This window comes from Mobula hypostoma, chromosome 11 (genome assembly GCF_963921235.1).
Source record: "Mobula hypostoma chromosome 11, sMobHyp1.1, whole genome shotgun sequence".
NCBI lineage: Eukaryota > Metazoa > Chordata > Chondrichthyes > Myliobatiformes > Myliobatidae > Mobula > Mobula hypostoma.
In genome coordinates, this window is record NC_086107.1 from 40,639,284 (window position 1) to 40,652,751 (window position 13,468).

A 13,468-nucleotide genomic window follows, 5' to 3' on the forward strand; every position below is an offset into this window, starting at 1 on the left:
GCACACCCGCTAGGTATCCCTGATTCTCCTGAATAGTCAGAGAATAGCAAAGGTATTACCTGGGCAAAGGAGATTACGCTGGCTAAGCGTTCCTCGTGTTCCTGATTCACTAGCCACATGTTTCACACAGGATCACTCACGTTTGTATCTGCGATGGTTATTCTTTGAAATTACTGCTGCCAGCACACACAAAGCATCCACTTTTATATCCATTCCTTATCAGTTAAACTATTGCATTCCAGTGTCATTGGCCACAGGTTATGTGTCTGTCGTTCAACACCTTGTCATTGGCTTTGCTCCAAGCCAGCATCCATTTATTGCCCTCTTCCCATCAAGTGGCAGTCAAAAATTTATGGCTCTTTGTTCTCAATCGGCAATGAGCTTGAATCACTCCAGGCAGGCACCAACCCCAACATTCACAAACTTGCATGTTATATCCAACCAAAGAACATCTCCCAAATCACTTCTTATTTGGAAATAATCTCTAGGTCAGCAGATTACCTGAAGTACTGTATCATTGTGTTTTTTTAAAACATTGATCAAGCCCAACATGTCAAGCTCACAAAATGGAGAGCAGAGCATCTTCACAAAATAGCAGCCTCCATCCCCAAGCACGCGGCAGGAACAAAGATAATTAGTCTGTCTGTTCATTTGAATTCACTGATTTGTAGACTGTCATTCTTTCTGGCCAACACCTTAATCCCTGCTGCATCCATAATAAAGTACCTTAGTCACTTTTCCCTACACTAGTTTAAACATAGGTTTAAACACACAAACCGCATAATCAATTCTTAATGGCAATTACTCAGCATTCAGTGAATTCCAGGTGGCCCCCACAATGAATCTCCCCCACGGGGCTCGTATGGAAACTTGGCTTGTTGCCGGACCCACGAACAGCTATGGGACACGGTAGTGGGAAGGTCACCTTTCATAAACCATATACCTGTACGTCTACGGTCGATATGATTTGGAGTTCAGCCAAACAGGAACGTTGTGATGTTCTGATTAAAGAAACCTCAATTTGAGCTAATGCTGTGTAAATACTGCCCATACACCATTGCCGGTTGGCATGAAATAACAGATCATACACCCCTATATTTATAAAGGAAGTATATTTACAAATTTCAGCTTTATAAAAAAATTAGTAGGAAAAAGAAAAGGGGGAAAAATAAAAGGGCCCATTACAGTTAAACCATTCGAAATGTGCACATAGTTGGAGCTCATCTTGAAGTTGTCTTTTACTCATGCCCATGGTTTGTGTGAAAGCACACATCACATCCCAAACGTTGCTCGAAGTCCATCTCAAACAAATGGGCACTCTCTCTGGAGTATTGACCCTTCCTCTTTGGAGCCATTCATCTGCACAAAGCACCTTGTGCAATGGGGACTCTCCTTCCCATAGCATCCTCAGCCATCTTCCCTCCTGTCCTCTCTGCAGCTCCCACTAAAAAGACCACAAAACTCACCAGTGTCTGTCTCAAATCTCTCTCTGCCCAGCTTTCTCTAGAACTTCCTCCCAATTCCACCATCCTGATTGGCTGACACAACATTCCTAAATTGAACATCAGAACCCCTTATCTTTAACCAAAACCAAACATGATATCAACAGGAAACACTGCTTCTACAGAAAGCTACTGAATGAAGTACCCTACAGCATTAGCAGTAAAAATCTTAACCAGGGCATTATACTACCCATATTCTGTTGCAAAATCTCAATGTCCTCATTACTATATACCCTTCTACCTATTTTATATTATCAGCTAATCAAATAAAGCCAGACAATATTTTAATCTGATTTATTGCAAAGGTACAGAAACATTTCTGCACTTCTACAATGAATCAGATTGAAATATTGCCTGGCTACATTTACAAATATTTCTCATAAAATATTTTAGATAGACCAATTCATTCTAATTTTGACATGGAGCTTTATTCTAATTTGTTTGTGCTTGGAAAACACTGAAGAAATAAGCAGTTGGTTAATCTCAATCTGCAGATTAGTTATACTCGTAACTAAATTGCAACACTAATTCTCTAATGATGCTCTTCTATTAACACAGACAAGTTCGCAGTTCCAAATGTTTGAGGATGGCCAAGCTATTTAATGCACAATTTAGAGGCAAAGTATTTGAATAGCATCAAATACTATAAGTCTCAAGGACAATATCTGTCAGAAAAATAAAATTGTTTAAAAACATATTTACATGCTTAGTGTGAAAGAAAAGCTGCGATCAAAAGCTTTGTTTGGACTGTTTGCTTCTCACTGCAGTGGTGAGATAGGACTTCAGGGCCCACATTATATAGTGCCTGTAAAAAGTATTCACTACCCCCCCACCTTGGAAGTTTTCATGATTTATTGTTTTACAACATTGAATCACAGTGGATGTAATTTAGTTTTTTGACACTGATCAACAGAAAAGACTCCTTCATATCAAAGTGAAAACAGATCTCTACAAAATGATCTAAATTAATTACAAATAGAAAACATAAAATAATTGATCGCATAAGCATTCACCCCCTTCAATATGACACACGTAATCATCACTGGTGCAGCCAATTGGTTTTAGAAGTCACATAGTTAGTTAAATGGAGATCACTAGTGTACAGTCAAGGTGTTTCAATTAATAGTTGTGAAAATACACCTGTATGTGGAAGGTCCAACTGCTGGTGAGTCAGTCAGCATCCTGGCAAAAACTACATCGCGAAGACAGAAGAACCGTCCAAGCAACTCCGGGAAAAGGTTATTGAAAAGCATAAGTTAGGAGATGGATACAAGAAAATTTCCAAGTGATTGAATATCCCTTGGAGTACAGTTAAGTCAATCATCAAGAAATGGAAAGACTATGGCACAGCAGTAAATCTGTCTAGAGCAGGCTGTCTTCAAAAACTGAGTGACCATGCAAGAAGAGAACTAGTAAGGGAGGCCACCAAGAGACCTATGACAACTCTGGAGGAGTTACGAGCTTTAATGGCTGAGATGGGAATGATTGCGCATACAACAAATGTTCCCGGGGTGCTTCAACAGTCACAGCTTTATGGGAGAGTGGCAGAGAGAAAGTCACTGATGATTAAAAACACATGAAATCTCAGCTAGTGTTTGCCAGAAGGCACATGGAAGACTGAAGTCAGCTAGAAAAAGGTTCTTTAGTCTGATGAAACCAAAATTAAGCTTTTTAGCCATCAAACTAAATGCAATGTTTGGCGTAAGTGAAACACCGCTCATCATCAGAAACACACCATCCCTACCATGAAGCATGGTGGTGGCTGCATCATTCTGTGGGGATACTTCACTGCAGCAGGCCCTGGAAGGCTTGTGAAGGTTGAGGGTAAAATGAATGCAGCAATATACAGGGAAATCCTAGAGGAAAACCAGATACAGTCTGCAAAAGAACTACGACTTCTTTTCTAGGAAGACAATAACCCCAAGCATAAAGCCAAAGCTCCACAGGAATGGATTAAAAACAACTAAATTGATGTCCTGGAGTGACCAAGTCAGAGTCCAGACCACAGTCCAATTGAGAATTTGTGGATGGACAAAAAGGGCTGATCCCCATGCAATCTGACAGAGCTTAAGCAGTTTCGTAAAGAAGAATGGGGGAAAATTGCAGTGTCCAGATGTGCAAAGCTGATAGAGACCTATCCACACAGTCTCAAGGCTGTAATTTCTGCCAAAGGTGCATCTACTAAATACTGACCTAAAGGCTGTGAGTAATTATGTAATCAATTATTTTGTGTTTAATAATTGTAATAAATTTAGACCAATTTGTAGAGATTTGTTTTCACTTTGACACAAAAGGGTCTTTTCCATTGATCGGTGTCAAGGAAGCCAAATTAAATCCATTGTGATTCAATGTTGTAAAACAATAAAATATGAACACTTTTCATAGGCACTGTACATTAAAGTTGCATTTCAAAGATTCTATAAAGAATTCTTAAGATTATGAATCTACTTTCAAGCCAGGTTGAATTAATATATGCAATTTAAGATACTCTTTTTGCTTCTGGGCAATTTTGAATATTGAAAATATATGTTAATTCTCATGTTGTGTTGAAAATACTGTGATGAAAGAGTAACTCTTAATCTTGCGCTATATTTCTTAAATTCATTAAAATAGATGTTTTATTTCATGGCACTATTTTATCAATGGAAACTGTGACATTCCCTGCACACAAATGAACATAGCTTGGCTGGAAAACGTAGAACTCTCCATAGGATGGCAACAAAACCATTTAAACTTTACATTGTGCTTGAATAAAATTAAATACAAAGATTTCATTACAAAACTGATTTTTTTAGATGAAGTGGCCAGCTCTGAACTAATCACCCGAGAATGAAATGAGAGCTCCATTTGACTTTTTCTCCCCAAAAAAAATGTCATAGAATGTTGCTGGGATTATAATATAATCCAGATGATGGAATTTATATAAAGTGTAATAAAGTTAAACCGGGATAAATACAGTACTTCAGTTATAGAGTGGGTAACGTTTGCTCTTGCATAGCATTGAATCTTTCTGCAATCAAAGGTGTTTTACTGGAATTACAAGTCTTCAGTACACACAAAATGATGAAGAATCCAACTTTGTGTGTCATGACTGGAGAGCTTTAATTTATAGCTTCCCAATAATAAGTCTCTCTGGTGGCTGAATTCAAGTTAGGTGCATCACTCACAATTTTGTCCTTGGAACATAGCAGTCTACCACATTCAATCACAGTCACTCCATGTGCTTGTACAGCAGTAAGTTCCAGGCAGACCAGGGAATATCTTTCGTTGAATTGATTGACAAACATTGACAAGCGATGGTATATGCTTGAGGAACTTGTACCCTGAGGAGCAGTCTATATAGCCAAAATTATACCAAAACAAAACCAAGGAATCCTGCACAACATCACTTTTCTCTACCCACTCACCCACCCCTCCCCATCCTGGCACTTTCTGCCACAACTGTAGGAAGTGCAACATTTGGTCCTGCACGTCATCACCATCCAGGGAGTTAGTCAGCCCTTCCACATCAAACAAATATTCACAGGCATATCTTCCAACTTCATCCAACATACTTGCTCCCAACACACCTCCTCCCCTCCATTGATGAGACCAAGTGTAGACTAGGCAACTGTTTCTATGCAGCATCAGTACTCAGCCCAGAAAGACCACTTGAGAACCTTGCTGCAAATCATTTCATCTCCTCTTCACACTCCCCACTGACCTGTCTGTTCTCAGTTTTCTCCACTGCCAGGGTGAAGCCACACACAATCTAGGACACCACATATTCCTTGTGAGTCCTGATGCAAGGTATCAAGCTGAAATATAACCACTCTTCTACCTGACCTGTTGAACTCCTTAAAATGTGTTCTTTTGCTCTACATTACAGCAGTGTCTTGTCTAGTTCACCTGGGACATGTCTAGTCTACAAACCAATGGAATACATATTGAATTTTCTAACTTCAGGTAACCACACAACAGTGTTTGCTTCTGATCCATTCTGATCCACTTATTCCAACCCCACTCGCAACAGCACCCCCTCCCAGTTACACAGTTTAAATCCCCTCCCCCAACTGGTTCCATTTGCCCACCACTCTTCCCTCTTTTTAGTCCCATTTATCACTGTCCTTATTCCTCAGATTCCAGCCTCTTGTGTCTCCACTTATAACCTTCCACCCTCTATATCTCCAGCCTCCTCACTGTTTCCCAACTTCACACATCCCATTCCCCAGTCTGGAGTCATTGCCCATCAGCTGCCTCGACACCTGCTTCCATCTATCACCTACCATACTCTGATTCACTTTTCCTTCCCACTTCTTTATACCAGTTACCCCCCTCCCTTTATTTTAGTCTTGTCTGTTGAAAGTACCCTGACAGATTGCATCAAGGTCTGGTGTGGAAATTTGAATATGTTGGAATATAAGAAGCTGCAAAAAAGAGTGGACTTGGCTCAATACATCACAGGGACATCCCACCCCACGATTGGTAGTATCAAGTGGAGAGAGTGAGCAATTTCAAATTCCTGGGTGTCAATATCTTTAAGGATCTAACCTGGATGCATCATATTGTTGCAGCTATAAAGAAGGCAAGACAGTGGCTATAATCATTAGGAGTTTGAGGAGATTTAGTTTGTCAACTAAAACACTTGTAAACTTCTACAAAAGTTCTATGGAGAGCATTCTGACTGGTTGCATCACCATTTGGTATGGGGGAGGGGGCTACTGCACAAGATCAAAATAAGTTGCAGAAACTTGTAAAATTAGTCAGCTCCATCATGGGTTTCAGCCCCTGTAGCATCCAAGATATCTTCAAGGAGCGATGCCTTACGAAGGTGGTATCCATTAATAAGGATCCCCACCACCCAGGACATGCCCTCTTCTCATTGTTACCATTGGGTAGGAGTTATGGAAGCTTGAAAGCACACACTCAGTGATTCAGGAACAGCTTCTTCACCTCTGCCATGTGATTTCCAAATGGACATTGAACTCATGAACACTACCTTTTGTGTCACCCATGAGATTATAATTTTTAAAAAAGTGTCAAAATAAACACAATCTACTGAATCAGAATGAGGTTTAATATCACTGGCATGTGTTATGAAATTTGTTGTCTTGTAGCAGCAGCACATTACAATAGATAATGAAAACTATAAATTGGAATATATAAAAATTAAATACATAGTGCAAAAAGAGATAAAAATAGTGAGGAAGCGTTCATTGATTCATTGTCCATTCAGAAATCTGATGGCAGAGAGGAAGAAACTGTTCCTGAAACATTGAGTGTGTGACTTCAGAATCCTCTGCCTCCTCCTTGATGGTGGCAGTGGAAAGAGGGCATCTCCTCTATATTGGGGGTCTTCAGCAGGCTTGGCAGCATTTATGGAAAAAATTAAACGGTGTGATGTTTCAGGTCAAGTTCCTTCATCAGGAGAGGCAAAAAAAAGGATAAGTCCTTGTTTTCCCAGTCCTGATGAAGGGTCTCGGCCCAAAATGTCAACTGTTTACTTTTTCCCATCAATGCTGCCTGGCCTACTGAGTTCCTTCAGCATTTTGTGGGTGATGCAACCAGTTAGAATGTTCTCCACAGAAGATCTGTAGAAATTTGCGAGTGACTTTTGTGACATACCAAGTCTCCTCAAACTCCTAATGAAATATAACTGCTGTCATGCCTTCCTTGGAATTGCAAAAGTTAGTGAAGTATCTCATTCATTTGAGATTCTTATCCTGAAATTGTGTTTCAACTAGCTTTTCAGTGTTCTGCACCAAGGTCAATCAGGTTATCCACACAAAAAGAAATCCATGAAGTTACCCCAAAATCCATTTAGAACAGAGTTGGAGTGATTTACACCGGGAATGAAGTGATCTGGTCTGGATGAGAAGAGCATACCATTTCTCAGCCATTGTAGGGCTTTTCATTCTAGGGCATCAAACCTGAAATAAGCTCTCCCTTTGGTTGGCATTGACCAGTTGCTGTGGTTTTCTTTGAAAATAAGCTGTTGGGAGGGAGAGAAAGGACCTCAAGAAATTGTCTGTTCTGTTTTTGAGACCCATGCCTGGAGCCTCCGGTGCATCTTGCTGTTTGGAGGTTGAGATCTTAGCAAGTAACTCTGTTAAGAATGATATTAAAAGTTTATAAACAGTAATGGAGCAGATGTTGTTGCATGCCATCTTGGACAATGTCTCCAATCCACTACATAATGGACTGGTTGGGCACAGGAGTACATTCAGCCAGAGACTCATTCCACCGAGATGCAACACTGAGCGTTGTAGGAAGTCATTCCTGCCTGTGGCCATCAAACTTTACAAGTCCTCCCTTGGAGGATCAGACACCCTGAGCTGGTCCTGGACTTATTTCCTGGCATAATTTACATATTACTATTTAATTATTTATGGTTTTATTACTATTTCATTATTTATGCTGCAACTGTAACGAAAACCAATTTCCCTCGGTATCAATAAAGTATGACTGTGACTATGACTATGACTAATACACCAATGTTGGAATGGTGATCCTTAATTAATATCAAATATCAAACTGGGGATCTGTTTATGCTTTTCTTTTAGTTTTGTTTAGCAAAAGCACAACTCTCATCCAAAGCCTCCAACTTAAAATAATAAGGTGTCTCATTTATGTCTGATGTATGAACTTTGGAAAAGACACTTGAAAATCATCCAGGTGATTGTTCGCTATTTGTACACAATCAAAAAAAGTCTGTTGCCAATGGATCTAATTTCTAGCCTTCTGAATCTTATTCTAGTCATCTAATTGGATATTCTGTAAACATCGATCACCTTTAGATAAAGTCACTGGTTGACGCGGTTGATACTTAGAGGACGGGCTGTTCCAGCGGCTGGGAGTGAGTGATAAGCGCTATTTCGAGTTGGCTGCACTCCGCTGAGGGAACTGCTTGAGCTTCGGGACGTACCGTAGTCACGGTGGCTCTGTGGTGAAAGTCTTCCCTAAAGTGTCCTGGGGACAACGAGGGAGAGGGTAGTGCTGGCATCTGTTCAAAGGCACGGCATTACCGTGAGTATCTTTTTTTGTCATGGCAGCGGCGTGTCCTGACTCCTTGCTTCGTCATTTGTGTCCCTGAGTAAGGGGCGAGCGGCTCCCGAACCGTTGGAGGGCGAGCTCCGTTACCATGGCAGCGGCGTCTGGAGGGAGGAGTGGGCGGCGGGGGGAGAAGTGAGGGAACGGAGGGGTGGGGAAGAAAGGTGTGGAGGAGGAGGGAGACTGGGCATTGGCAAGAGGGAATCGGGGGATGGGGAGTGGATATTGGCAAGAGTGGAGGGAGGGAAAGAGCAGGCACTAGAGGGAGAGGAAATAGAAAAACGGAGAGAGTCGGCACCAGTAAGGAGGGGAATTTGGGATGTTGGCCATTGGAAATAGGGGTGGAGGGAGGGAAATAAAGGGAGAGCAGTGATCAGCAGACTGTGTGGAGGGAAGGTGCCAGCTGTCACTGGGAAGGGGAAGAAAGAGTACATACTGGCAAGGGTAGAGGTGAATGAGAACATATAACAGTGGGAGTATGGACACTGGTAAGGGGGGTGGAGGGAGGGGGAGAGCCGCCTCCAGCAGAAAGAATGGAGGGATGGAATGGTGAGAGGGGCCACTGGGTCTCGCAAGTGGATTTGGATTTGTGTATGTGAACCTGGAAGTTTATTTGGGGAGTGGGATTGGGAAATTGGACGGTGGGGATTGCAGGTAGAGAGCAATCAATCTAAATTGATAGTTGGTGGAGCAAGTGAGTTTAGTTTTGACATGCCTTAGAATTGGGCTTACCATACTTAATTATTCTTTATATCTTGCTGGAAATCACCTTTCTGAGTTGTGTAGGTTTTGTCATTATTGTGAAACAGTTGAACATATACTATTACAGTGTGAAGCATATAAGGTTGAAAGAAATTAAACGCAGGTTTCATTACAATCTTTGGGGATTGATGGATTGATAGTTTTCATTTAAAATGTTGTTAAGTTATGGGAGTGACTTTAATTCACAGTATGTCTTTCATCGTTTACAACCTATAGGACTTTTTGGGGTGAATTTAGCTTTTGTTTGAAATAAGTAGTAAGGGTTCCCCCCCAATTCTCTACACCACACTCCAGTCCAGTTGGTGGCAGTAATGCAACTTTAAGATGGACTGCCAACCACCATAAAAAGGAAGAAGAAGAAGAAAAATAAGAAGAAGATGTCTCAGAAAAGGGTGAGGGTACGATTGTGACATTTGGATTCAGCAAATGGTATTGGAGAGTGGTGTGGGTAAATGCTATTTGGTAGGGTTGAGTGGGATGAGTGAAATGTGAAGTCTGGAGATGTTAAAACTGGATCAGAAAGTGGTGAGGATGGATATAATGACCAGCCATCCCAGGCCTCATCACCAATCCTCTGCAGTTTTGTAATGTCTTCATTAAATTAAACTGAGCAATGTGTGAGCTACTCATCAGACTGAAACCATATAACCATATAACATATAACAATTACAGCACAGAAACAGGCCATCTTGGCCCTTCTAGTCCGTGCCGAACTCTTACTCTCACCTAGTCCCACCGACCTGCATTCAGCCCATAACCCTCCATTCCTTTCCTATCCATTCCTATCCATATAGCTATCCAATTTAACTTTAAATGACAATATCGAACCTGCCTCAACCACTTCTGCTGGAAGCTCGTTCCACACAGCTACCACTCTCCGAGTAAAGAAGTTCCCCCTCATGTTACCCCTAAACTTTTGCCCTTTAACTCTCAACTCATATCCTCTTATTTGAATCTCCCCCACTCTCAATGGAAAAAAGCCTATCCACGTTAACTCTATCTATCCCCCTCATAATTTTAAGTACCTCTATCAAGTCCCCCTTCAACCTTCTCCACTCCAAAGAAGCTTTCCAAAGAAAAAAGACCCAGCTTGTTCAACCTTTCTCTGTAACTTAGGAGATGAAACCCAGGTAACATTCTAGTAAATCTTCTCTGTACTCTCTCTATTATGTTGACATTTTTCCTATAATTCAGTGATCAGAACTGTACACAATACTCCAAATTTGGCCTTACCAATGCCTTGTGCAATTTCAACATTACATTCCAACTCTATACTCAATGCTCTGATTAATAAAGGCCAGCATACCAAAAGCTTTCTTCACCACCCTATCCACATGAGATTCCACCTTCAGGGAACTATGCACCATTATTCCTAGATCCCTTTGTTCTACTGCATTCTTCAGTGGCCTACCATTTACCATGTAGGTCCTATTTTGATTAGTCCTACCAAAATGTAGCACCTCACATTTATCAGCATTAAACTCCATCTGCCATTTTTCAGCCCACTCTTCTAAGTGGTCTAAATTTCTCTGCAAGCTTTGAAAACTTACTTCATTATCCACAACTCCACCTATCTTAGTATCATCTGCATACTTACTAATCCAATTTACCACCCCATCATCCAGATCATTAATATATATGACAAACAACATTGGACCCAGTACAGATCCCTGAGGCACACCACTAGTCACTGGCCTCCAATCTGGCAAACAGTTATCCACCACTACACTCTGGCGTCTCCCATCCAGCCACTGCTGAATCCATTTTACTACTTCAATATTAATACCTGACGATTGAACCTTCCTAACTAACCTTCCATGTGGAACGTTGTCAAAGGCCTTACTGAAGTCCATATAGACAACCAAGCCAGCTACTAAAACTTCTTGCTAAAGATTTGCTCCAGTGTCTGATGAAGGATCTGGGACCGAAATGTTGACTGTTTATTCCTTTCCATAGATGCTGCCTGGCCTTCTGAGTTCCTCCAGCATTTTGTGTGTTTTTCCTAAGATTTGCTCTTTGTTTATTCTGTACTCTGTCCATATAAAAAAGCTGTTTAGTGTGTCTTACAAAAATAAATTTGGTGTTTTGAACATATTGGTGGAATGAAGCAACTGCATGGGAATAAAATGTATCTATGTGTAAGGGGGTTTTGACTTTTATGTTACTTCGGAGGCTAATTAAAATGGCGTCTTTGTTATGTTAATCTGGGGAATGCGGCTTTATTGTGTTAAACGCTGAGAAAGTTTGCGCTAACAGTTTGTTTTTGCTTTAGTGTGTGATAAGAGAGTGCTATTAACCAATTGGGATAGTTGTTATGGTTTTGGTGTATTTGAAGATACTGTATGCGTGGGGTTTTGGGGCAGAAGGCGGGAGATCGAGACAGAGGATGGACGAGGTGCTGTGAGTCCGCTAACGGGGTTGGACCCCGAGCAGGATGTTCGGTGAGGAGACGGAGACGGACTGGTGTGGAGCGTCTGGTCGGCCACTGTTGTTGGTCCCAGGCGGCCGGTCGAGGTGGTCCGAGGGGGTCGCAGGGTGAAGAAGAAGGTCCTTGAGCTCCAACTGTTTGTGCACAAAGAGATTGAACTTTGATAAGTGTGGCGCCTTTTATTTTCCTTTTATATTTTATTCTCTTTTAATTACATAGTTCCAGTAATATCTATAAACTGTAAATCATTTAATTGCATCTGGTGTATTGTCTGTTATTTGGGCGGGGTGGGGTACCTCACACAGCATCCACACAAACTAATTACCCAGTTTGGCGGGGCTGAGGCTGTTTCCCTAGACGACAGCGAGCCGAGCGGCCCTGAGAGTGGCCAGGGGGCTACATTGTGGGGGCTTTGTCCGGGATGCTTGAGTCTGTTGGTATGCTGTATGGGTGCCCTGTTTAAATCTGTAGTGTGTGTCTCTGTGGGTTATTTGCTGTTGATTGCTGTATGCATTGTGGGTGCGGTCTTTGTTCGAGTTCAGGCTGGCATTGATGAGTTGGAGGTGGCACTCAGGGCTGTCCATGCAGTTGGGAGAGAGAGGAAAGAGTGGTCTGATTTGGAGGTAGAGTCTGCGAATAAATGTTCTAGCTCTGGCAGGCTCCGCCTGGCACTTGGGATAGTGTCCACCCCAAGGGGGCGGAGACTAGCGAGATGTGGGCGGAGCGGATCTCTCAGTTGTTAGATGAGTGGCAGTGCTCGGTTGAGGGAGAGCGACAGGGATTGGCTGAAAGTTTAAGTAGGCGGGCTGGTGACGGTGTTAGAGCTGTCAGGTTCACTTACACCGTAGTGACAGCTGTCAGTTATTTGAAAAAGGGGGGAAAGTTTTCAGTGTGTCTTCTCTGGCGAGGAGGGCGGCTAAATTGCTTGCAGTGCTGGGGGATCATTTCAGGGGATCAGTTGTTCAGCTGATCAGAGAGGTGTCGGGAAACTTAGTGGAGGCCCAGTGGGGGAACGGCCTGAGGTCTCTGGGGAAGCACGTGCCCAGCAATGTACCAATGAACTTCCGAAAGGAAAAGACCCTATTCCTGAAGGCTTAGAGGGGCCACGCCCCAGGGTGTCGCTATGGATAGAGGGAAGCGATGCTAAAGCTATCCTCGACCCCGGGGCACAGCTCAAGTTGTTGTACAGTTCGTTTTACAACCGGTGTCTGAAGCATTTATCCTTGACAACTGCAAGGGCACCGGAGACTTTGAGTACTAGTGGCAGTAGTTATCCAGAAAACGATGATTGGTTAATGACCTTGGAGTTCATGGAGGTATTTTCTGGGCACCCAGCATGTCGAGTTGCTTCTGAGGACGTGTGTAGCAGCCTTGAGCTGGTACCGAATTTAAACGAGACCCAGCGGTGGTACGGCTTGGGGAAAATAGCTGAGGATGAGACCCTCTTAGTAGATGCTCCGAACTACCACGAGGGAGGGGAGTTGACCGCTGAAGACACCTCAGTGAGAGAGCGGTCGCGGCAACTGGACCCTGGCGGCGTGGAAGATGAAGGCAGCGTGTGTGTGGATTATGCGATGTGGTTTAATGTGCTGCATCTGAGGGGTGGATGTTGCCAGATCCTGAGGAGTGCGGCTGTTGAGCTGAAGATGTCCTTTACTCGTTCCCTAGGATTCTTCCGATCCGAAAAGATGCCCAAGGGCATATCCGGAGCCCCTGCATCCTTCCCGCGGGGCATAAGACCATGGGG

At 42.6% G+C, this 13,468-nt stretch overlaps 1 protein-coding gene across 4 annotated transcripts in view; it reads left to right on the plus strand.

Annotated features, from left to right (window-relative positions):
• stk33 (serine/threonine kinase 33) overlaps nucleotides 1–13,468 on the plus strand; it is a 247,047-nt gene that overhangs the window by 14,125 nt on the left and 219,454 nt on the right. For 3 of the 4 annotated variants that reach the window (XM_063061886.1, XM_063061883.1, XM_063061882.1), the window contains exon 1: nucleotides 8,324–8,507. The exons of the other annotated variant lie outside the window; for it this stretch is intronic. The gene's annotated coding sequence lies outside the window, so the exon portion shown is untranslated. Of the gene's footprint in view, nucleotides 1–8,323; nucleotides 8,508–13,468 lie in introns of those variants that run through there. 4 annotated transcript variants of the gene reach the window in all.